This window comes from Falco naumanni, chromosome 5 (genome assembly GCF_017639655.2).
Source record: "Falco naumanni isolate bFalNau1 chromosome 5, bFalNau1.pat, whole genome shotgun sequence".
Classification (NCBI taxonomy): domain Eukaryota; kingdom Metazoa; phylum Chordata; class Aves; order Falconiformes; family Falconidae; genus Falco; species Falco naumanni.
Window position 1 is genome coordinate 10,374,131 of NC_054058.1, and position 23,456 is coordinate 10,397,586.

A 23,456-nucleotide genomic window follows, 5' to 3' on the forward strand; every position below is an offset into this window, starting at 1 on the left:
TTCTGGCCAAGTCTTTCTGCTTTATTCTTGAGATGCCAATCTGTTATAAAGGACACTGCCTGGTCCACAAGATTTTCAGTCAGGTTCAGTGTCTACTTTGTTGCCCCTTATAAGCCTCCATCCTGGAATGCTTCTCCTAAAACAAAAGGTGGCTTGTGCAGCAGGCGTTTAGGAGTGACGTATATTCCTGCCACTAGAGGGTAAAATATCTCCATCATTTATAGCTGGTCAGGTCTCACTGTGTGTGTATGTACACTTGGCTTTTTTCAGGAGTTTTAAAACTAAGGCAAAGCTCCTCAGGGAAGCCCAAAGGTATTAAGGTTCTTTTGAATATGAGCACTTAACATCTGCAGTCTGCTTTGACAATCTCAGCCTGAGACTTTCAGAAAGCTGCAAGCATGAATGAGAACTGACCAATGGATCTAAAGGGAAAACATAATTCTCAGGATTTGTGGGAAAACATAATTAAAAAATCAATAACCAGAGCTGTTTAGCAGAGAGCAAATAGGAGAGGGAAATCCTAGCCTGTCATCCCAGGCTGAATGTGGAGAGCTGATGTAACATGAAGCATAAGCCAAATGTCCATTAATCATATTTCCATGTACTTGGGTGGCAAGATCTCTCAGCAGCCAAAACGAAGGTTCTAAGACTGAGAAGCAGCCCTGGATAAAAATACAACCAAAGACTGACTGTTAATTCTGAGGAGGGAAGAGCACTTTCTCACGCTGCTGAGGTAACAAGCTCTGTGCCTGTGAAGCAGTCCCATGATGGGGTCCTCAACCAGAACAGAGGGTACCACAGCCTCAATCAGAGGCAAAATTTGTGCAATGACAGCTCTTCTTCCAGAGCACATGGGATTCTTCAGGAAGGAAATCTGTATGTTCAGCTTTAGGATTTGTTCTGCCAGGTGACAAATGCATTTTTCTGCTTAGAGCTGATGAGTAAACAGAGCTTTAAGAGAAAAATTACCTGTGAACTGTTAGAAGGAGCCATGCAATTTATCGTCCCAGTGTCTAGCATTTGGAAACAAGATATGTCTTTGTTTATCTGTCTTAAAGTAGCTTGCTGTACTGTAGTTTGAGTATCTTGCTGTTCTACATGCTGTATAAGCCCCGGGAAGAAAAACTGCAGCCTAAATTATACATACAGAAGTTCCTTTTTAACCTTTTAGAAAAAGAGGAAAGATATTAGATTCTCAGTCCAACTCTTCTCTGTTTTTTGATCTCTTACAGAGAATTGAAACAACAAAAAATGCTAAAATCCATAGGTGTTGCATATGAGGAAAGGAGGAGTATTCCTTTCAGTAGCAGGAGATACAGACCGTGTGTAAAAGTAAGAGTGTGCTACCTTGTCTTTGAAGGGATGAAGACACATACTGATCACACAGCCAGACACTACATTTAGGTAACCAGAATGTCTTTCTGAGGCTACTAGTGCCAAAGCCCCTCGCCGATGTCTGCCTCCTGCTCCCCTCAGAGTGCAGATGCTTCCCTGCACCGCAGTGCTGGGGAGCCAGGACATTTAGATGGCACCTGAGTGTTAACGTAAAACACCAGCGCCAAATTCCAGATTTGTCACAGTTTAGTCTTTTATTGCGAAGACATCAAGTAGTCTCAGAAGTATTTGCTCTGCTAATCTGGACTACATTTAATGGCTATCAGATAACCCCACCATGGTGATTTTTGTCCCCAGCCAGTGGACGTGCAGATGGCCTAGCTGCTAGACTGCCTTTCTTGAGAGGGTAGTGCCTGAGGAGAGCAGGAACACAGAAATTCTGAATCAAAAAAGGACTGTGAGTGGGTCAGGGCTGCAAGGCACCTATGACCAAACTCTTTCCCCTCCATCCCGCATGTGGAGGGCCTGGACCAGTACACCAAATCCCTGACGAGAAGCCAAGGTGATGGGGGTTGTGTCTGCAGCTTACTGTAAACTCTAACCTCTGAAAACTCCCAGTGCCACAGCTCACTGGTAGTGTTGGGAAGGGGGCTAATAGGATTAGGCATATCAAGTGTGCACCCATCAACCACGCTGCAGAGAGCCTCTGCTGCTGCTCCTGTGCAAGGAAATAGAGCCAAAACCCTTGTGAACCTTACTGGAGCTAAATTTGTTTCTCTGGGCAAATTATGTTATATTGTGAAGTTTCCTTCAGGAATGGGACAGTTAGAGCTTATAAGTGAGAAACACAGATGTATGAGCAGGATTAGGAATGCAAGACCAGAGAAACTTTGAACTTTGGAAATAAGGGCTAGACTCAAATCTACATAAGATGCCATCTTCGTTTATGGATTTAAATAGGATGAACACCAGTCCCAGTTTCTCTTTACTAGCATAACCAAGAGCCTTGTCTGTCTTCCCAGTTTCTAACCGTTCATTCCCCCCACCCCCACAATTCATTCCTTTAAAAATGAATTTTAAAAAAGAAAAGCAGTCTCTTACTTTCTGCTGATGTGGTCATTTATTTATTTATTTATTTATTTATTTTTAAATATTGAAAGCACTGAAATTATTGAAAGTTACTTCTTTTCCCCAAACACCTATATATAGGCAAAATAAGGGTGTTCTCTGCATGAACCTCCCCACAGATTCCAATGGAAGGAATTAGATGATCAAAATCAAGATGATTATTGCAACAATAAAATATGTACAATCCATTTAAAAAAAATAATCACTTGCAGAGATTTAAAAAAAAGGTTTTAAGAGGATTATCCTGACAATAAAGGACATAAAGAGACAGGTTTGTACATTCTGCCAAAAATCCAGGGACTTGTCATGAAACTACATCACAATGGAAGCGAGAATTATATGGATTATGTGTGAGTCTGAAAAAGGCCTGGAAATTAGTGCAACTACTTGTATTTTGTTATCAGTTCCTATTATTCTGTATGATACTCAAATCCTAGTGGGTCTGTTCAGTTCCTGGAGGGTAAACTGGCTTTAAATGCAAGTAGCATGCACATGTCACATGTAGGTTTATAGCTCATATTAGCAGGCATGTAGAAACTTACAATTGAAGATAAAGCTGCTTGCAGTTCTCAGCCTGTTAGCAGGTCTTGAAGTTGTCATGATGTTGACATGCCTTGTCTAGGATTTTACCTCCTGTGGGTTACCACATATTAGCTGTTCAGACTAGACAGATTTCTGGGGAAGACAGAATTAAGAGTTGGTTGACTCATGAATTTAGATATAGCAGCCAGACAATAAATTTATTCCTTTGCCTATTTGTAAAAGTCCACTGAATGTGAAGAGGTCAACTGGATGTAAATAAGGGCACATTTCCTTTGGCTTAAAACTAAATTCACTTAAGTGGATTGTTCCACCAAACAGTAAACATAGTCTTCTCTAGAAATCAAGAGATGCATAATTTTAGTGCAGTCTTGAAAAGAGCAAAATACCAAAATTGCTCTGGGTAGCCACTTGCAAACTTCTTAATATTTTCCAAATGTATTGCTACTTTCAAGAGTTATGATGCAATACAGCTTATTATAGGATTGTATTACAGCACAGTTCTTTCCTGTCCTTGTAGTCCACAAAGCATAACTGGTGTGCATTCTGAAAGCTAGAAATACCTAACAGAAGACCCAGAATAATTTCTGAAGTCCAAAAATGCAGAGCTCCTGACACCATCCTTGTTTGCAGATGTGTTACCCTAAGGATGTCAAACAGACTTTGGTGGTGATGACTTATTTTTTGCTCCTTGCTAAACTATAATGCTCTCAGCTCTCCAATCTGTAGTGCTGAACAGCTGCAGCATTTGGCTAAATGCAAAAGCTTGATACTTGTATGTTCTTAATGCTGAAAATAAAAGTCCCATCACTTAGGTCTTTTTACAGATGGGTGGAACACTTACTATGAAGCAAAGAGAGCCTTGGAGTTATTCTATTTTTCACCTCAGAGGGAATTTGTCTCTTCCTTGGGAAGCATCTTGGAGGATTGTTTTCTTTCCCTTTGCTCCCTGTGGAAGAAGGAGTGGGCTGGAAGTTCCTACCCCCATCTCCACTAATAGTGGCATTGGCTACCTTGTACAGATCTGAATATATTGTTGTCTAAGTTATGTTGTATCTTGTACTTGGGCTTTGCAGTCCACAAATGCTATTTCAACTTCTGTAGGCATACTCGAATTTGCTTTAAATAAGGTAGTTGAAAGTCCTTCTTTTATGGTTACTGCTATGAGTACTAAGAAATTATGTGCTTACCCAGAGCACCAGGAGGTCTTACATAGTTCGTGTAGAACCAGGTAATGCTGCAGCTGCATTGCCTTCTGTATGGGAGCTTATTAATTTTAGAGAGGCTCTGATATATCTAAAGAGCTGCACCTGCACCTCTGAAATTCATTGTGGACATAGAATTATCTGTTGTATTTTAGTTTTCCAATTTATATGACTGTCACTTATGCCATTGTGTGAACTTTCATTTGCAAGCAAAATATGCAAATGAACTCTAAATCTTGCTTTGGATGTTGCAAATGCAAATATGAGTATTTGCTCTCCAGAATTTGTGCAAACATAGGTGTTGGCATCTCGACACTAAATATGTATTTGGTGTGCACATACTTTCATTTGGATAAATGTGCACACAGGAAGATATCAAAACCTTAAAATTAATCACACTCTGATTTGTCTATTTTTTTCCAAAAATTACAAACAAGTCTAAAGTGGAAAAACCAAAGTGTACACTTATATAGGGACAGGAAAATCCCACCTGCTGCGTCTGTGCATTAAAAAAGAAAAATCTTACAAACTACACTGGGCTGCTTATAGAAAATAATCCTCCCCGTGCACACTTTTAATTTCCTCAGTTTACAACACTGAAATTCGTTAACATTAAATTACATTAACCTATGTTTCTAGACATAAAGTATTCCTTTCCACGGAGAGCATGAGAATAAAATTGTCCACCAGCATTTATTTTTATGAAGGCTGGGAGTATCAACCACCTGTAGGTCTACATGTACAATATATATTAATGGAAAAAAGGAGTTGACATATTTTAGACTGTGCTGAAACCCCCAGCTTTACACTACAAGCTAATGTTAGAAGGATAAAGAAGATGTGAAATAAAAGGAAGACTTAATACAAAGGCATTTTTTCAGTGACATATTCCCACAAGGAAAGTCTTGCATGCTGAAAATTTTCCACTTTTTAGTTGTAGTTCTGAGGCTTCTAAGAACCTTTTTATAATTCTTTGTTAAACCAAAAAGAGTAGTTGTTAATGTGTTTTCTTTGTGTGTCCCTGTAAATTATACTTTCCCAAGTTCCCAAGATGGATTCTCTAACAGTAAAAGGAAACAAAGCTTAAAGGCATTGTTTTTCTTCCAGTGTTCATCTTGTTGAGTTTGTGGTTAATTTGTGTTTGTCTTGTGATTCTTAAATTCCTTCAACTTTTCCTTTAACTTCTTTGTTACTTTTTGAGACTATAATCTAATATAGCAAAAAACCCCCAAACAAACAAACAAAAAAAAAACCTGCAAAAGATTGAGCTCCTAAAAGTTCTGTAAAGGAGACAGAATAACTATAACTATTCTGTTCATTGTTTTAGCAAATAAATCTCACAATAAAAGAAATTTAATAAAATGAAATTTATAAATACATAAAAAATAATATCACAAATATCACTGTAGGGATTACACAAGACTTCAGACATCCAGAGGCAATGTGTGAGTTGCCTATTTGTGTTGTATAGATTTATAACCCTGGGTCAGTTTGTAATTGTTCAGTCTGAAAGGTGATTTTTGGCTTTTTAATATCCCAGGTGGCACCAAACTAGGTCTTCAAACAACCCTTTTTACATATGATGAGGGGAGCTGAATACAACAAGGGTGTGAAACATGGGTGTCAAAGTTATGCTGTGGCAAAAGCCAAAAAATGTTCTAAGTTGGGATCTGCCTGCTAAGGTTACTGTATGAAAGATCTTAAACTCCTGTCCACAGCTACCCTCCTGCAGCTGTCAGGAGTGTTTGCAAGAAGGATGACTTCCCCATGGGAGATAGAAATACAAGTAGAGAGGCTTTGAGTCACCGCACTTGTCCACACCCTGCAGTAGTGTCAGGGAGGCAGGGGGGAGTATCAGGGCACTTGCTCTCTCACAGTAGGGCATTCCTTTTCAATTAAAAGTGTAGGTGGCTGCTACCATGCTGTCTCTCTGTCTTTATGTTAATGAAGAAGTGTATTAGCACAGTAAAGACATGCCTCCTCTTAACCAGGAATAAGACAACATGCAAGGAGTACGCTGCTGAACTCAGTTTCTCAGAGGTTTCAAGGTTCCTGAAGGTCCCCCATTGCAATGCGAACATATCCTCACAGGTTTCTATCATAGAAGTCTAGGGAACGGTTACTGTCCAGTTTGAGCTTTTTATGATATTTTAGTCAGTGTAGGTGGACCTTCAAGGAGGAGATGCTGCAAGGTAAGCAAGAACTCATGTAGTTCTAAAGTCCTTACAGCAACACTATGTTGCCCTGATGCAGAGCCTCATGCAGAGCAAGTGACTGGGAGCAGAGCAGTGTCCCTCGTAGACTATGTCCCTCGTCCCAAAATGCCGTAGGACTGCAAGTACTGCGCAACCAGTGGGAGGTCTGTCATAGATGACAACAGCTCCTAAAGCTACTCTAAACAGGGCTGGGACTGAGATTTCCAGCTTCTGATGAGACAAGCTTTGAAAAGGCACTTTTCTGTCCTTTGTTTGCCTCCTTGCAAAGCAGCAGGACTAAATCTGTCTTTAAATCCATACATGATCCCATCCTGCATGTGTGTGTGCATGTGCTGCGTTCCTCTGGAGGTGCAAAGCCAAAATCTTGTTGGTCATGGCATTGTCCCATGGCAATTGACATTTGCTGCTCTCCCAGCAAAGAGCTTAACATTATTAAAACAATAAAGGCAGTTTACATCTATTGCTGTCTTCCCTTGCAGAAGACTGTAATTTCTGTACCCACAGTCACCCTAAAAGGTTCAGTACTCATGACAATAGGAACAGTATCACACATTGGATTACAAGTGCAGTCATCCCTGTATTCTTTCTCTTGTAGTGCCTTGCACTAGGCAGCTCATTTGCAAAAAACCATTAATTGAATGTTGTTGACTAAAGGGGAGAGTTATTTCCTTATGCTTCACTCGTAGGAGTGAATATACTCCAAATCACGATGCTTTGTTTTTTCTTCCAGTGACTCCTGGGCGTATTATTCTTTCCCCCATTTCTTCTTTATGTAACTGTAGACCATACTCTTCATTATATGTGTCCAGTCTCTTTGTTAACCTTCCTAAATGCCTGACTTCAGCGCTATCTTGTGACTCATTAATCCCACCCTAAATGGTACTGATACCACATGTAGGCTGAGGTAATGGCTATGCAGGATATGCATTCACGTCAGTGTCACACGCGTTCTCCCTCCCCTTACTACACTGAGTTAAACATTGACATAGTACAGAGTCCCTCCATCTGTCAACATGCTCTATTCATTTTAAGTGACCAAAATCCTTGATGCTATATTGTATCATTGCTAATCTTGGGTATAAAGGATATTTTGAAATCTGGAGCGTTTTCTAGTTCTCTGCTTTCTTCCTTCAAAGTTGAGCAATACCAACACACACTGCAACAAATTATGTTCACTTCTTGAGGTGTTGTTTTGGTATGCTTAGATCTGCTTAGTTTTATAATATTTAAAATCTGCTCCAGCTCCAAAACTTACAATTTGTTCTCTATTACCTGCCATACTGTGTAATAAACAATAATAAAAAAAGATTGTGCTCACTGGGAAGCCACCAAGACAACAGTCACAGAAAGTTTTAGAGATCCCCAGGAACTATTCTTTTTGCACTGAGTGTGAAATACTGAAAAATAATATTGCATGGGAACAGTGAGGTGGATGTAATGCCGAAAACCTGAGCTCCAGGTGAATGCTTTCCCCTGCATAGCACCATGTCCTTTATGGGATGCAGCAGTTTTTCTGCAGCCTCATTTACACTGCTGCTGTTACATTTGTGTCAGTATTTCTACTGGCAAGCCCTGTCTTCAAGGGTTTAGAATCTGGCTATAAAAAGCCTCACTGGGCAAAAATCTTGGCAATCCTGGTCTCAGTATGGGAGAAAGCCACTGAGTTTTAAGAGGGTTTATTTTCCTCTAAGCTGTATCTCAAATTACTTCACGGGCTTTCCTTAAAGGAAAGTTTTCAGACTATCTGTGTCCTCTTGTGGCCTGGACTAAGGAAAACTTCTGTTGCTGAACAAGAAAAACACCTGTTGCCCAGTGAGGAGCTTCATGGATGAGTCTCTCGGGACACTTTTGCCCAGACCTCCCAGATGTAATGTAGTCCTGGCAATTCTTAACCAAGAAGGGGAGAGCAGATAAAACTGAGCAATAATTCAGCACCCTTTCCCCACCCCCACCCCAATATATTCCTGGTGCCAAATCTAGAGATTTCATATCCTGACCAATTCCTTTCCATCTGTGGAAGCCATAAACCAGGAAGGAATTTTTTTTTTTTTCTTTTTCCCAGTTCAGACTTTAATTTCACACTTTGGACCTTCTTATTTTTACCACAGCCATTTTACTGTTCTCTGAACACATAAAGGAGTGATTAAGAATGCATAAAGGTTATTGACACTCACTTTAAGGGCCCTTTCAACTGTTCAAGTGATATAAAAGGAACACAGAGTAATAAGAAACAGAAGCAGCAATGTAATAATAAAAAGAAGGGGGTGGGGTGGGGAACTCTCAGACTGTGGGGATGTGGTGTGTCTAAATGGTTTGCTTCATTCTTACTCCACCAACCCTGACTGACCAGGACTGTCTGCAGTGGTAAGATGCCCCTTGCCTCCTACCCATGGGCTATTCAACGAGGAAATATCTTCTGATCTCAACATAAGCCTTGAGTGACTGTACATATTTCATACCGTGCCATGGCAGCGCTAGCTCTGGGACTACTTTACAGACATACTCCTGCTGCAACCAGAAAATGTTAGTTGGGGTTTGCCTGTGATGTCATTTTAGTTGATTTAATTGCAGCTGTGAGTGATTTGCAGTGAACCTTCCACTCATGGTACAACACTTACACTAAAAACAGCGTTGAAAGACCCAGCCAGGACTTATATTCCTGGTGATGCACAAACAGGACCCTCCAGTTTATTTTCAGTTCTTATCAACATAACTCTGGATGTCTCGAGAAATCACATCAAAGACAAGGAGTGGGAGAGCTTCTATAACCTCTTCACTAGCCACATCTTATGGTGAAGAAAATAAACCATGCCTCATCCTGTTTTAAATGTATATATAACCTATGTCTTTGCTGAAAAATAAGAAGTAATCAATCTCTGTCCTTCTGTAATGGGAATAGAGACTGACTGATTGGTCTTATATGAAATGAAGGTCACTTTGTCCCTGTGCTTTCACTCTTCTGGATTAAAAGCATGCAGCCTTTCAGGCTTTTCCATCTCTGATCACTTATCTTTTGCTTTGTTTTTCCAGGAAGGTTACACCTTTCTTGAAATGTAGCACTGAAGATGACACACTGTGCAACTGCTGAGACCTTGTCAATCATAGGTGTGTTGAAGTGGTGTCTTACCCATGAAGGACCTCTGAATACATCATGAAATGAGATTTATCTTTTCCTATTACAGCTTTGTGTTTTTAATGCTCTGTCATTCACAGTGATCCTGTTTTTTTTTTCAGTACTTTTGTCTTGAAATTATTTCTTCTTTTATATGTATTTGTTTGTTGCTTCTTATTGTATCACTTTGTGCTTAGATTTCCTGAGATTCTTTTTATTTTACGTTGGTTTCCTGATATTTCAAGATCTTTTGGATTCTGATCGAGTCCTCCAAAGCACTTGGAACTTCTTTATTCTCTATGTGATATTCAATTCTTTATGAATCTTATTAAGTTCTTAGCTTCATTTAATACTTTGTGCAAATAATGACTTTTTCAGTTCTTAGTCCAAACAAACAAAGCATTTAGCCTTGAACCTCAGTGATATTTTTTCTTTTGTCTTAAGAGAAAGAAAAGAAAAAAAATCATTATGAGTCAAAGGAAATATTTTTGTTTTCATTGCAGACAATTCTAATAAAGGCCAAGTACTGGAAATGAAAAGCTTCATTAGGTAACACTGAAAAATAACAAAGAGGTGTCACTCTTTCTACCTAACCCAGTGCTTAAGTTGCATACCTGGAATATCAGATTTAGATTCACTTCCTTCTCCCATTAGAAGTTTCAAATCCCCAGGTCCCAGAAGAATTCCCTGGCCTCCAGACACTATGCCAGAGCCGGACAGCTTTTCAGTCTCCCCTTTGAAGTAATTCAAATGTTTACAATATGCTTAAGTGATCACGGGCACAGGGACAGCAACCAAGGTATTTCACTTTCCAGGTAAGCATCCTAACCACAACAGTGAAAGCACTAACGTACAGTTACTGTTTCTCATGTCTATTGACCTGGTCAGTTCTTATGCAGTGATACACATCTGGGAACAGCAGCCAGACATAGGAACTGCCTTCCATCACTCTAAACCGGAATATCCTTAATGTGATAATGCCCTTCAATGTGGAACAGGACGTACTTCACATCCAAAATGGATGCATCAGTAGTCTCATAACAGAGGATAACGATCCTATCTCCACTTGAGTTAGTATATCTACCCAAACTGTTTGTTCTGACTAAAAATTTCAGAGAAGTCTGTCCAAAACCACTGCATCCTTTCAGGCCAACCCCAAACTCATTCTTCAGCAAGCAAAACTGTTGAGGCACGGTCCATGTATCCAGGCCTGTAATATACAAAGCACCAGACTTGCCCACAAGCTTCCTCCTTGTCAAACCTAGGGCAGTTCTCTTTGAGCTGGGCCATGGTGTTAGGCTTCTCCCATGCTACACCATCACCTATCCTGGAGGTCAAGGCACACTGACAGTGCAGCTCTGAGCTGTGTTATGCCTGGGGTTATAGAAGCATGATAGAAATTTACTATGCTGCTGTCCATCTCTGCACTGAAGTCCAGAACGTTAGTAGAGGGTGAAGCGAGTAAAGCTTCCTGGACTGTATTGCTGGCATATCCCTGCCTATGATGTCCTACAGACACTTGAAGCCTACCGAGAACTTGTGACAGGTAGCAAGAAAAAATACGACAGCCTGTATTCCCTGTGTGCAAACTACACAACTATCTCCTTGATTTCTAAGTTATCTGTCATTAGCCATGATGAGGCTGAGGCAACTACTGATGGCATATCAGAGACTGGTCTAAAGACTTAGCCCCTCTGGAGCAGCTATCTAGTTCCCCAGCAGCAAGACTAGTTCCCCAATACTTTCATTGTTTCTCAACTTTTTCTTTCTCTGGCATCTGTCTCCGTTCAAGAGGATCCAAGACTGACTCCTTCCAAAACTGATAGGAGGGACCGCAGTCAGCTACTACTGACAATGGCTGAAGGAAAAATTAGTATCTCTGGGAAGCCCAGCATGATGTTATTGTGCCACAAGACTAAGAATAAATATATTTTAAATGTTTCCTCTTTAGGTAACGTTACTCTGAGCTTCCAGATGTTGTCAACCAGAACAGTATGTGCTGCTTTGTCTCAGCGGCCATGTGGAACTGCTTCCACAGTCTAAACCACACTGTGATTGAGATGTTTAGAGAACGTAATACAGAAACAGACATGGTTTGATTGGAAATTCATCAGTAACAAATGTTGTACAATATCTTTGCTGCTGAACTACTTATCAAATAGTGGAACTTAAGGAAGCTAGTCCTATGTGCTAGCGACTGGCTGGGGCAGTGAAGAAAGTGCTGAATCCATCAGGCTGCTGAGCTGTATGTTCTCAATAGAATAGAAGGCTTTGCACATATTGAAATTGTGGTAAAAGAAGCCCTAAACTTCTTGCAAAAATCAGTGTCTGTTAGGTACTTGCTCAGTGTTACATTAGGGTAAGGATTACAAGGCTTATTTTTGATGCTTATGTTTGAAGCATAACCCCTGGAGAACATGTTGTTGAAGATTTTCTGATGCCTGGGGTAAATCTGTTTTTAGATGACAAGACTCCAAAAAGGACTGGAAAAGACTCAGAAGTGATGCAGCACTGTGATGATATTCATAGCACAATGCTACAACAAACCAATGGCTCATCACGTGGCCTTGAACACCAGGTTCTCACCATGTTAGTAGGGTAATAATAGTCTAAGGAAAAGGCTAAAGCATGCCTGGATTTTTATATACATGCCTTTTTTTTTTTTTTTTTTGCTGTATGTCACACTACATATAGTCAATTTTTTGTCTATATCCATCACATACTTGAGTTATGAAAGACTTCTTTCAGGCCACGTTTCCAGAGGTTTAAGAAAGGTTTCCCATAGTTAACTTTGATGCAAAAGAGCAGTCTGTATTTATTAATCAGCTATCTATAAAGTCTTTAACAAGTGTTCATCATTATTATCTATTGCAAAGCTGGAGGACTAAGTATAAAATAGTAGTGAAGTATGAAATAGTAATGACAGTGAAAAAGGCATTCCCAGTTGGCACAGAATTCTTATTTGGCTTTCTTGGTAGGATTTTATATGTATCTTTCTGCAGATTCGGCACTGGCCAGCAGTATAAAAAAAATGCTGAACTGGCTGGCGAAATGAGGCAGTCTAGAACTGTATTTTTCATGCAACATTATTATTGAACTGTTTATAATGATAATGTTGAACTCATACATATAAAACCTAAAATCCTCAGGAGATTTTCAAGCCTACAACAAAAGCTAGCCTCATCAGGAACAGCAAGCACAGAGAAATAGTACTTGAGTTTCAAAGTATAAGAGTATCTGAAGAAGAATGTGATGGAGACTATTTATATCAATTACTTAAATCAATGTTTTTATGTTTTTATATTCTTAAATATTCATATTTTCGGAATATGAAATCTAAGATTTTTGCAGTTGTGATGTATATCATGCAGCATTCAATGCTAACAAAGTTATCAGCATCCTTGATGAGATACATATAAGAAATGCTTTCTAATCCTTATGTCACTTTTCCTGAAATATTTTAGCCTTTCATAAAATTTCATAGAACAGTTATGGCTCTGTAACTATTCTGTAATTCTAAGTTTTCTATGTTCCCTGGACCAAATCATAACTCGTGAGAACAGGATCATAAAGATGTGTTAGCAGGACAATAGAGTATCAGTGAACAAATGTAAATAGGCCCAATGTCTAGCAAGAACACAACAAATCTTAACCTTCTTGACAAACAAGAACACAAGGTAGTTTAGGAAATGAAACATTCATTCAAATGAGTCCTCACCGGTTTACCTCTCCTTACATCTTTTTTCCATTTCTTCTCATGTCTCACATGTAGTAACTCTCATTTTACTTCCTCACTCTGTTCTGTGGAGCTGAGCTAAAGCAATTATGTTCCCAGGAGGTCTTTCACTAACTCAAGTGAGGAATTGCTTTGCAGCTTGCTAGGCTTTGCTGTACACTGCTGACAGCAGATTTTGAGGTGTACAAATGAGAGGTCTGACTGTGCTGTGTTATCTGATCTCAGTAGCTGCTACTCAGCCAGGAAGTGCAAGTGGAGAACTGCTATCCAGAAACTAGATGGATCACCATGGAGTCCCTCTATGAGTTCCAGTCTGCACAAACATACCATATATCACTATCAGCAGAAAGAGCAGAAAGGTGGAGGTGGGGAGATGGAGTGAAGGAACCCAGAGAGTATGTTGTGTCCAGAAGCCACGTGATTTCTTTCTCTGCCCAGGATTATTTGCTTGTGCAATCTTAGATTAAGTGCTCTGTCCCAGCAGAGAAAGGGCTCAGGGTCTAGACTCAATATTTTCACTGGAACTGGTGCTTTTGTAAACAACTCTGGAAACATTCTGGAGAGAATTCCTTTTCACACACACAGAAGCAGAATTTTCTCCCCCATTTTTTCTTTCATTTTTATAGATCCTCTTCTGCCCTAGCCCTGTGTCCTCCATCTTTTCTCTTTTTTTCTGTTCCAGGAACAGAATGTGGGTGCCTCAGGCAAACAATATGTGCTGAAGAACTAGTGGAGGACTTTCTGTGTATATCATTTGAAGTGGTTTAAAATATGTGAACCCGGGGCATATGTCTATTCTTCAGCATATTGAGTGTCTAATCATCTTGTGCACTGCTGCCAATTAGGAGGCTAAGTTAACGTGTTTAAAATTGGACAGTGTAAAAAGTTTCTTACCTCTTCCTCTCTGATCAAAGCAACTTCAAAACAATTATTTGTTTCTTCTGCTTAATAAAGGTAGTGAGACAGAAACATCTCACAGTCATAATGAATGGGAGAAAAGTGGGTTGTAATTAAGAGTGTGCTGCTTTGAATTGCCATGGTCACAACTCAGCAAGACTATCCATTTTTTTTTAAATAGATTTCTTAAAGTCTAATTATAGTGACTAAATCTCATTTTCCTTAAAATAAAAAGATATACAAGACCTAATGAGCATAAACTTTGGTAGGTTGGTATGAATGGGAAAATTCTTTAGTGAATGTGCAGATAAATGAAGTTTAGTGCTGCATTTTAACAGATTGCACTGAGACTGCACTAGGCTTGTGGAAAAGAAATTATAAGTAAATCGAGGGCACTATCCTGAAAGCCACATATGTGGAATCTTCACTGGCACAAATGAGAGCTTTCTACGCTCAGAGCAAGGATTCTGTAGTCTGTTCATGCATGACATGTTCACATCATGGTGGGAAATACACAGGTATAAAGCAAGGGGAAAGACAGGGTTTTTTTTCCTCTCTGTATGACTCTCCTCTTGGGTCATTTGCTTTGTGGCTTGAAAGTAGAAGAAAAGTCCACTACAGAGAAGATTAAATATAGTCAGAGTCTCCCTTTGGTGCAGAACAACTCCATTTCAGTATTTACACAGATCGCAAATTCTTTAGGGTTGGTTTTGTTGTCACTGAAATCAAACATCCCACTGACTTTAGGTAACAAAGTAAACGTCCTTTACTCTTGCAAAGAGCTTTGTTGAGGTTTAGGTCTTCTAAATACTTCAGAAATACTTTTGGTTGCTAAAATAAAAAGCATCATGACATTTGTTTACAAGTCCGTACCCTTAAGCAAGATCTGGATTGACTTCTTGACTCAGTGGGGGCAGCAGAATTTCACCAAATGGAAATACTTTAGATGGACTTTTAACTTAAAATGCTAACACTTTTGCCTTACATTTTAATGCTACACTAACACTGAATTAAAATGGAGTCCCGGTGTTAATATGCAATATCTAAATCAATACCACATGATTAGTGTCATGAAAATGAATATTAAATGATATAATAGCAATGGGACTCACAAAACAAGAAGGGATTTTTAAGGGAATAAAGCCTTTGGTGGCCATTAACTCATGCCTGACTAATGCTAAATTATGATCAAATATCTGGAAAATACTTGTGAGAGCTTCACTAATGCCCACAAAATGTATCCTAATTAATGCGATTATGATAAATGCTGAAAGAATTCATTATGGCTCAGGACTTCTAATAGATAGTTACCCATCTACTTCATCTCAACAAACTCTGACATTATCACAACCCCACTGATGACTATTACTTCCACAAAGATGCAGTTTAAAAGCTCACGTTGTGTGTGACCAAACTCTTTAGTTAAAGCCTACAAATGACTGATTTTTCTATTAGACATGTTTCTATCAGAGCTTTCTACCATAACTTGGAATCAACATCTTGCCTTGTTTTGAGTGACAAAACCTCAGTTGCGCAGGATGAATTACACAACATGTTTAATCGTCAGTGCGGTCTCCAAGTACATGTGGTCTCAACAATGAATACATGCTTATGTGCTCGGGGCAACCGGGGGAGGACAAGATGAATATGATTTCAGTTTGTCCAGTCTCATAGTAAACAAAAGGTTTACTTCATTTGCTAGAAAATTCCTTTGATTCAGATCCTGCTATCAGATACCAGAGGTATGGCTTTTTTAAGGTTGTTCCCTACTCACTTAGGGCCTTCCACATATATTACACTGTAGCTAACAGCAGGACCTGGACCAATGCCTTCAATACATTGAGAATCTGGTTTATATTCTCTGAATGCAAAATAACACATTTTCTATCAAAATAATTGCTATTAAAAATATTTCTCTGCCATATTAAACGCCCAAATAAGTTAAATGCTCTTTAATATCTAAAACATGAGAACCATTTACAATTTACCCCAGTAAATGATTAAAGATTTACTCAAAAAAGGACTGATTTACTAGGTATGGGAACCATGTACATTTACATTAAACAGTTGTAACTTTGTGAAAATTACAGATACTCTTTCAACTTCCCCTGTTCCCTTTCTTTTAATCAGATCAGCTTTCTGAACTTTCACATATATACTCCTGGTTTACAGAGAGTAAGTGGAAGGAAAAATAGGTCAGCAAGAAAGTTTGCTTTGGTTTGATCAGTGCCCATCCTAGCCACAGCATGATGATGTCCCTGTAATTGGTGAAATGAAGTAATTCTGTGATAAACTACCACTGAAGCCACCACCTTATACTAGGAACTAACATGCCTACACGTGATGTCTTTCAGAGATGTAAAGGCTTGAACTACTTTGTGATTGATAAACATTTAGTCCATAAGATTGGCAATAAAAGAGTTGGGTTGTTGTGGTTTAATCCCAGCTGGCAACTAAGCCCCACACAGCTACTCACTTACTCCCAGACGATGGGATGGGGGAGAGAATTGGAAAGGTAGAAGTGTAAAAACTGGTGGGTTGAGATAGAGGCAGTTTAATACGTTAAGCAAAAACTGCACATGTAAACAAAGAAAAATAAGACATTCACACATCGCTTCCCATTGGCAGGCAGGTGTTCAGCCATCCCCAGGAAAGCACGGCCCCATCACACATAATGGTTACTTGGGACAAGCACCATAACTCCAGAAGTTGCCCCTTCCTCCTACTTTCCCCAGCTTTTATACCTGAGCATGGCATCATAAGTATGAGACATCCCTTTGGCCAGTTGGGGTCAGCTGTCCCAGCTGTGTCCCCTCCCAACTTCTTCTGCCCCCCCCCCCCCCCCCCCCCCCCCAGCCTGCTCGCTGCTGGGGTGGGGTGAGAAGCAGAAAAGCCCTCGGCCCTGTGCAAGCACCGCTCAGCAGGAACTAAGACATCCCTCTGTTAGCAAGACTGTTTTCATCACAAATCCCAAGCACAGCTCCATATAAGCCACTATGAAGAAAACTAACTCTATCTCAGCCAAAACCATTACAGGGTTCAGAATGTGGTTGGTTGCGATGCACAGGGAATGGTAACTGAGACTATGAAACCGTCCTGTGGGATGCCGCATGTCCATGTTCAAACCCTTGTAAGAGTCTTGGCTTCCACCCAAAATGCATGTCCAGCCAGGACAACATTTTTAGAGCATATGCTTTGCTGGACTTATGCTTGGATTAAATCCAGAGAACTTCAGGCTATGTGTATTCTTCTAAAAAGGACTGCATTCACAGATGCTTACAGGTTTTCCTAAACAAAGGCCTCTAAACATATGATGGTACCTTTTTTTCCATCACTCAAAACCTTCCTCTCAGATTAGTCTTCATATTTATTTATAAAAAAATATTTATCAAAGTAACAAGTATCATCTGCAAGCCAGGACAGAATTATATCAAGAGTATTTTCTGTGTAACCAGTAGACACAGATGAACAACAGAAGATCTATTCATTGGGTTTATGTCTGTTACTTTACATATTTTTTAATAGTTCATGGTCCTCATTTGTCATTGATTTGCTCAGCTTTTCCAGAACTGAATAAAAAATGAATGCTACATTTTGATTTGCTTGGAAAAAGAATTGCAATGAGTCAGATTAATCAGAGATAACTTGGTCTCGTGTGATAGATTTAGAATGTAATATAATATGTTTCTACTCTGAAAACATGTTATGTAAAATGGCAGATTCTTACACAGATCAGTCCCCATTCTGAATAATCAGAATTAAAACTGCTGACTTCAATGACAAAGTGATTTGTTTACTGCTTTTTTTTTTTTTTTTTTCCAAAGTACCAATATGAGATTGCAACTGAAGAATGTGTTTCTGCATAAGGTTGGATTCAACATACTTGGATGGCAATGAAAGCTTGAATTAAATATGTGCTAGAGTGCTGATCCTGAAAAAGATATTTACCTGCACAGTCAGGAGAGGGAGCTAACTTCTCCATTCAATAATTTAAGCAGGTCAGGAAATAGGTCCTTTTATCTGAAGAAAAAAAATAAAAAATGAATCCTTTGAACAAGATACTAACACCATCACCATTTTTTTTTGACAGCTTGCTTTTTTCTTATTTTTTAGCTGCTCAAGATATCACATTAAATCAGTGGAAATGAAGATTAACCTCCTTGCAAACAGACTTGATTTTCAGGGAATGAAAAGGATATGTTCTGATGTGAAAAACATAAAAAGTCATTTAAATTTTCACGTTTGCTACAAATGGGCATCCATGGTTCAAATCAAGCATTTCAAGCATTGGAACAGGCTGCCCAGGGAGGTGGTGGCATCACCATCCTTGGAGGCATTTAAAAAACACATAGATACAGTGCTTGGTGACATGGTTTAGTGATGGACTTGGCAGTCCTGGTATAATGTTTGGACTTGATGATCTGAAAGGTCTTTTCCAATCTAAATGACTCTATGATTCTATCATTCAAATATGGATTCTTCCACCTGCATTGCAACCTGCGCATTGCAAGAGTGTTGCAGCACTACGACAAATCTTAATGCAAGAACTTATAGGGCAGGAAGGTAATTTTGTGGTGCAAGAAAACAGAAACAAAACCAGTTTCACTCATTCACACTCCAACTGTCAGACCCAAATTCTCTAAAGTACCACGGCATGTTTATCGAATGTGCCCTGAAGTCAGGCACCAAGGCACTTGTACGCAGTATGAACTGTCCAGTAGTCTTTGCAGTGACACAGAGGACAAAGCATGACTGTTGAGTCCTCTCCATATCTTTGAGGTTCTTCTTAGCTTGGAATCCATGTGCCACTTGGGGATCTTCCTTCTTTGTAGTCTCCAGGGCCTGACAGTGATTGTCATCCTCTGCTTCTGCATCCTGTCCCACCTCTCTGAGACATTATGATTTATTCATTGTTTTATGTCTTTCTTGAGAACCTTAATAGCTCTTCCTTCTCCTCTTCTGGGCTTGTAGTGCCTCTACAACCAGACAGTCCCATCTGTCTCATAATTTTAACATTGCTATTATATTTCCCTACACCTAAACTTCCCTTAAATCTTTCAGGCAACCTTAATTCATTGATTTGATTTAGACGTATATCTTTTTTATTTAATGGATTCACTTTTTTGCATATCATTCAAGCTAGGAATCTTACTTTTGTTTCAAGCAGAGACATAAAAAGGCCTTGATTTTCACAAAGGTAGAGCCTTTCTGTCTTTTTCCTTCAATGTATGCTTGCTTGATCTTGTGTTCTATAGGTATACATGTGTTCAAGCATTCACATGAAAATGAGCAAACCAAATTGGTGCTTCAAGAAAGCAATCAGGCCAGCAGCCTGCAGATTTAATTGTCAGACTTCAGCTGGTCCAGACTACTAAGTGACAACTCCAGCTGCATTCACTACAAGCCTAACTCACTTTTGAAATTAGTAAGTAATCTGCTGGAGTCAAAAGATGGCTCTTCACAGCTGGGGTGCCACTGTCGGGGAGTGTTCTTTGCCACATCTCATTTTAATGTGTATCCACAAGGATTATACTTCAATGTTTGCATGTCTGGATGCTAGAGTCAGGTCAGTGGTGCCATTACCTGTGAAAACATCATTACAGTGTGGTAACAGCCTCACTGCAAACTCAGCTATGTCTTGTCAAAGTTTGTTTGAATCTGGAAATTATTTTCAAATGAAATACAGATTCTCCAGAAGAGGACAAACTTTGGGACAGAATTCCTTCTACTCTGTATAATGCACCTTTGCACTCAAAGTCTAACTACAAACTCAAGATAGCTTTCATCTGGTCAGCTCTTAACAGTTACTTCAGCACATGCCAAAGCACAAAGAGGAATTCAGTTAGCCTGTGCTGAAAATCATGTTTCAAAATCTACACTGTTTACAGATGGCAAGTTAATGATATTTCAATTAGCCAAGATATGCCTACATGAATTCCAGCCATCCCACATGGTATTGTAGACGTATGCTGCAACAAAGGGTTTATTCCTGCCAAGTCTGATTTTCACAAGATCGAAATCATTTAGGCAGTTCAAAATGCAAACAACTCTGGGTTATCACCTCTGACTCATATAGTCCTCCAGCTGTTTATTAGGGACTGGAAGGGTATATTGGGGCACTATCACTTGATATTTACTCAATTCTCACCTGTTTTCCAAAGAACGTGCTATTGACCTTCCCCAGGGATAGGCTTCTGAGCCAGATGGACTTCTGTCCTGGACTTCTGCTGTTCTTGCATCCAGATTTGACTTACAACCACACCATCCAAATCCAAGACCTGAAGTTATGAATGAACAACATAATAATTCACGTAAGCTGTTATTTATATCTTTGTTACTACTAGACAAGCAAATCATTCCGTCCTTCAAAATCTTCTGTCCAGGCTGGGAAATGAAGCTCCACGAGGCTGACTGTCCTTCAGAGCTGTTGATTCCAGCTTCTCTGCTGGAAGAGGCAGGAACTGGGGCATGATTAGTCCCACTGAGTTTTAGCTATCTGAAAACTAGATGTCTGGCTCAAGCTAATCATGTGGGGCTTTCTCCAGTCAATATATAAGCACCTCTAGGGACTGATGAATCTTTCTCATCTGAGAGATTAAATTAAGTGAGGACAACCAAATGTAGGGGAAATCAATCTTGTTCTCAGTTGCACCCTCTCTTGTCTTTCCTTCTCCTTAAGATTTTCCCGTCACTGCTTATTTTTTAAACAACTGGATGTATAAAAAAACATTAAATAAAACCAACTGATTTTTAAAAACTTCTGAGTCTGTCGATGTATAACAAAAAAAAGTTTCACTTATCTCCATTTCCCTGAATTTGAAGGAGACAGAAATTTGGAGACAAAATCTTTTGAGGTCAACAAAGACTTTTTTGTTCCCATGAGAAAAAAAACCCTCAGTAATATGCTTTTCAAGCGTTTTGCTTTGCTCTTTTTTGTTCAAGTTCCAGCTCAATCTTTTTCATTTTCTGTTGCAAAATTATTTATACAATTACAAACAAATAACAAATGTTAAGAAGGTGAAACATCAAGAGTTTTCAAAAGGAAAATGTCCTTATGGGCCTGAGATTCTCTTTACTTCTGAATGATAGGACTTAGGATAATCTGAATTGTTTGTTTGCTCTCATTTCACTCTAGAAACAAAGTCATTTTGATATTCCAAAAAAGTATGTTCTTCCACAACTGTTCTTGCATTCAGTTTCTTCCAGAGGACTCTGACTGGTTGTAAATGAGGAAGAAATGTTTCCAAAGCTGTCCATGAGTAATGTCTACTCGTTTCCTAGAGCCTAAAAGAGGCTTATGTCTCTGGGCAATTGCTTCCAAATCAGATTTAATTATTTCAGAAAAAGACATCCCCTAATGCTGCCAGCACCACCTGTAAGAAAGGATGCATGTCTGTATAGGATGCTTCCTGAATCAAGGCCTGCATCTCCATCTGTGTTATAATTTCATTCGTCTGTAAGTCAGGATAATATTTACATTGACCTCACAGAGGTGTTGCAAGGTTCACTTCAGCAAAATTTGCCAAATGTCAGGTCCTTGGAAACAAGATGGGATGGAATTATAAAGAATTTATTTTTAGTATTTATAAATTCATCTTTTAACCTGCTAAACCAGATGTGCTGTGTCTTTCTCTGTGCCCTCCAGGCTGCTGAACTCTGGTGAATCATGAGCAGAAATTAGCTCCAGACTTTGCCTGCAGACATGGTAAGGATTACATCAGACCTCATGGAAATAACAGTATGTTCTCAAGACCTGTTGGAGTCCTTTTACATCTGAAGACTGTGTTGAACAACTTAATATCTGACTTGCATCTTTTCAGAAAAGTGTGCTCTTTGAAAAGTCTTCCATTGAATTTGACAGCTGTTCAGCCCACTGAAATATTGCTTTATTTTCTGAATTCTGCTGATTTTTCTATCATTTTTCCATGTTTGGAATCAGTAATTTTCAAAACTGTAAATTGTGGAGTTTTCAAATGAAAAAAGTGAAACTATATGATTACCATAAAGAAGTAGTTAAAATCAACAACAAAAAAAAAGTAAAACCCCAAACAAATAAAAACCAGCCATGCCCTGAAAACTAAAACTAGAGCCAAAAAGGAGAAAGTACTAAGGCTTTAGAGTATCTGGAAAGGAAAAATACATAAAGAGAAAACAGGGGAAGATGATTTATTTAAGCTTCAGTTCTTTTTCTTAAATATATTTGAAGAATGTTTCATTTTATTTATGAACTTGAATGGTTCAGTGACTTAGCTTACAGACCTCAGCAATTACGGTTCAACAACATGCAAAAGCTATTCCTTCCACTACCTTTTTCTCTGATGCTTTACCATTGCTGCAGCCATGTTTCAGCTTTGCCTGTGTTACCAAAAGTGGGAACGTGAAGGAGAAAAATGCCTGCAAACACTAACATTCAACATTCCCTTTGCTGCATCATGCAGGCTTGCTATGAAACATGCCACAGCACCAGTCACTTACTGTACTGGCCACACTGCAGAGAGTAGCTCCATATAGAAAACCTGTGAACTTCATCACTTCAAGCTGTCGGTACTACTAACTCAGGAAGATCCTGTGCCAGAGTTTGCCAGGATGGCATGATCTGAAATAACATCACTGTATACTTGTCCATTTCTTATACCCTTTCCCTGAGCAGTCACTGGTCTCTGCTGGAGTCGTTTTCATGGGTTAGATGATCTGACCTAGTCTGTTCACAACTGTGTAGCACCAGAAGTGGAAACACTGTGGTAGGGTTGAATGAAGTTCAAAGCTGGGACATGACTGTTCCATTACCAGGATCACCTTGTTCTTCAATGCAAGTTAGTGCCTCTGTGTGGTACTGTGCTGCATCAGACAGACACAGCAGCTTGCTCAAAGCTAACTTGGAGATTTCAAGTATAAAGCTGCACAGTATCAAAGGTGCACATGGGTGCATGAAAACACCATTATGCTGACACTAGCAACTGCTGATGTGAGATGCAACTGTAGAGTTATCATAGAACATAACCAATCAGGCATTTCAGGTAAAAAGACATAATGGAGACATGGTTCAGAGAAGTGAATCATCTCATTTGTGCTGCTAAAATGTTGCTAATAAAATGTGATGACAGTTTCAGTGTTAATACTCTGTGTGCTATCTCTGTGATCACCAGAATGTTTATTTTAAAGAACGGTGTTTATTCCTTCCATTGCCTGTCCTAGTCATTCAAGACTGAACAAAAGATTATTTGTGTAGCATAGGGCTGGGCTTAATCCTACAAAGGGCTAAGCACTCTTGCAGCAGCGGACTTAAT

General features: G+C 39.3%; 1 long non-coding RNA gene across 1 annotated transcript; it reads right to left on the reverse strand.

Moving 5' to 3' along the window:
• Positions 1-5,610: 5,610 nt before the first annotated feature.
• Positions 5,611-20,539, reverse strand: LOC121089660. The gene is made up of 3 exons (XR_005828302.1): positions 20,318-20,539; positions 18,118-18,189; positions 5,611-9,974 (listed from the first exon to the last, which is right to left on the reverse strand). It is a non-coding gene; the product is annotated as an uncharacterized LOC121089660 (long non-coding RNA).
• Between the last annotated feature and the right edge of the window lie 2,917 nt (positions 20,540-23,456).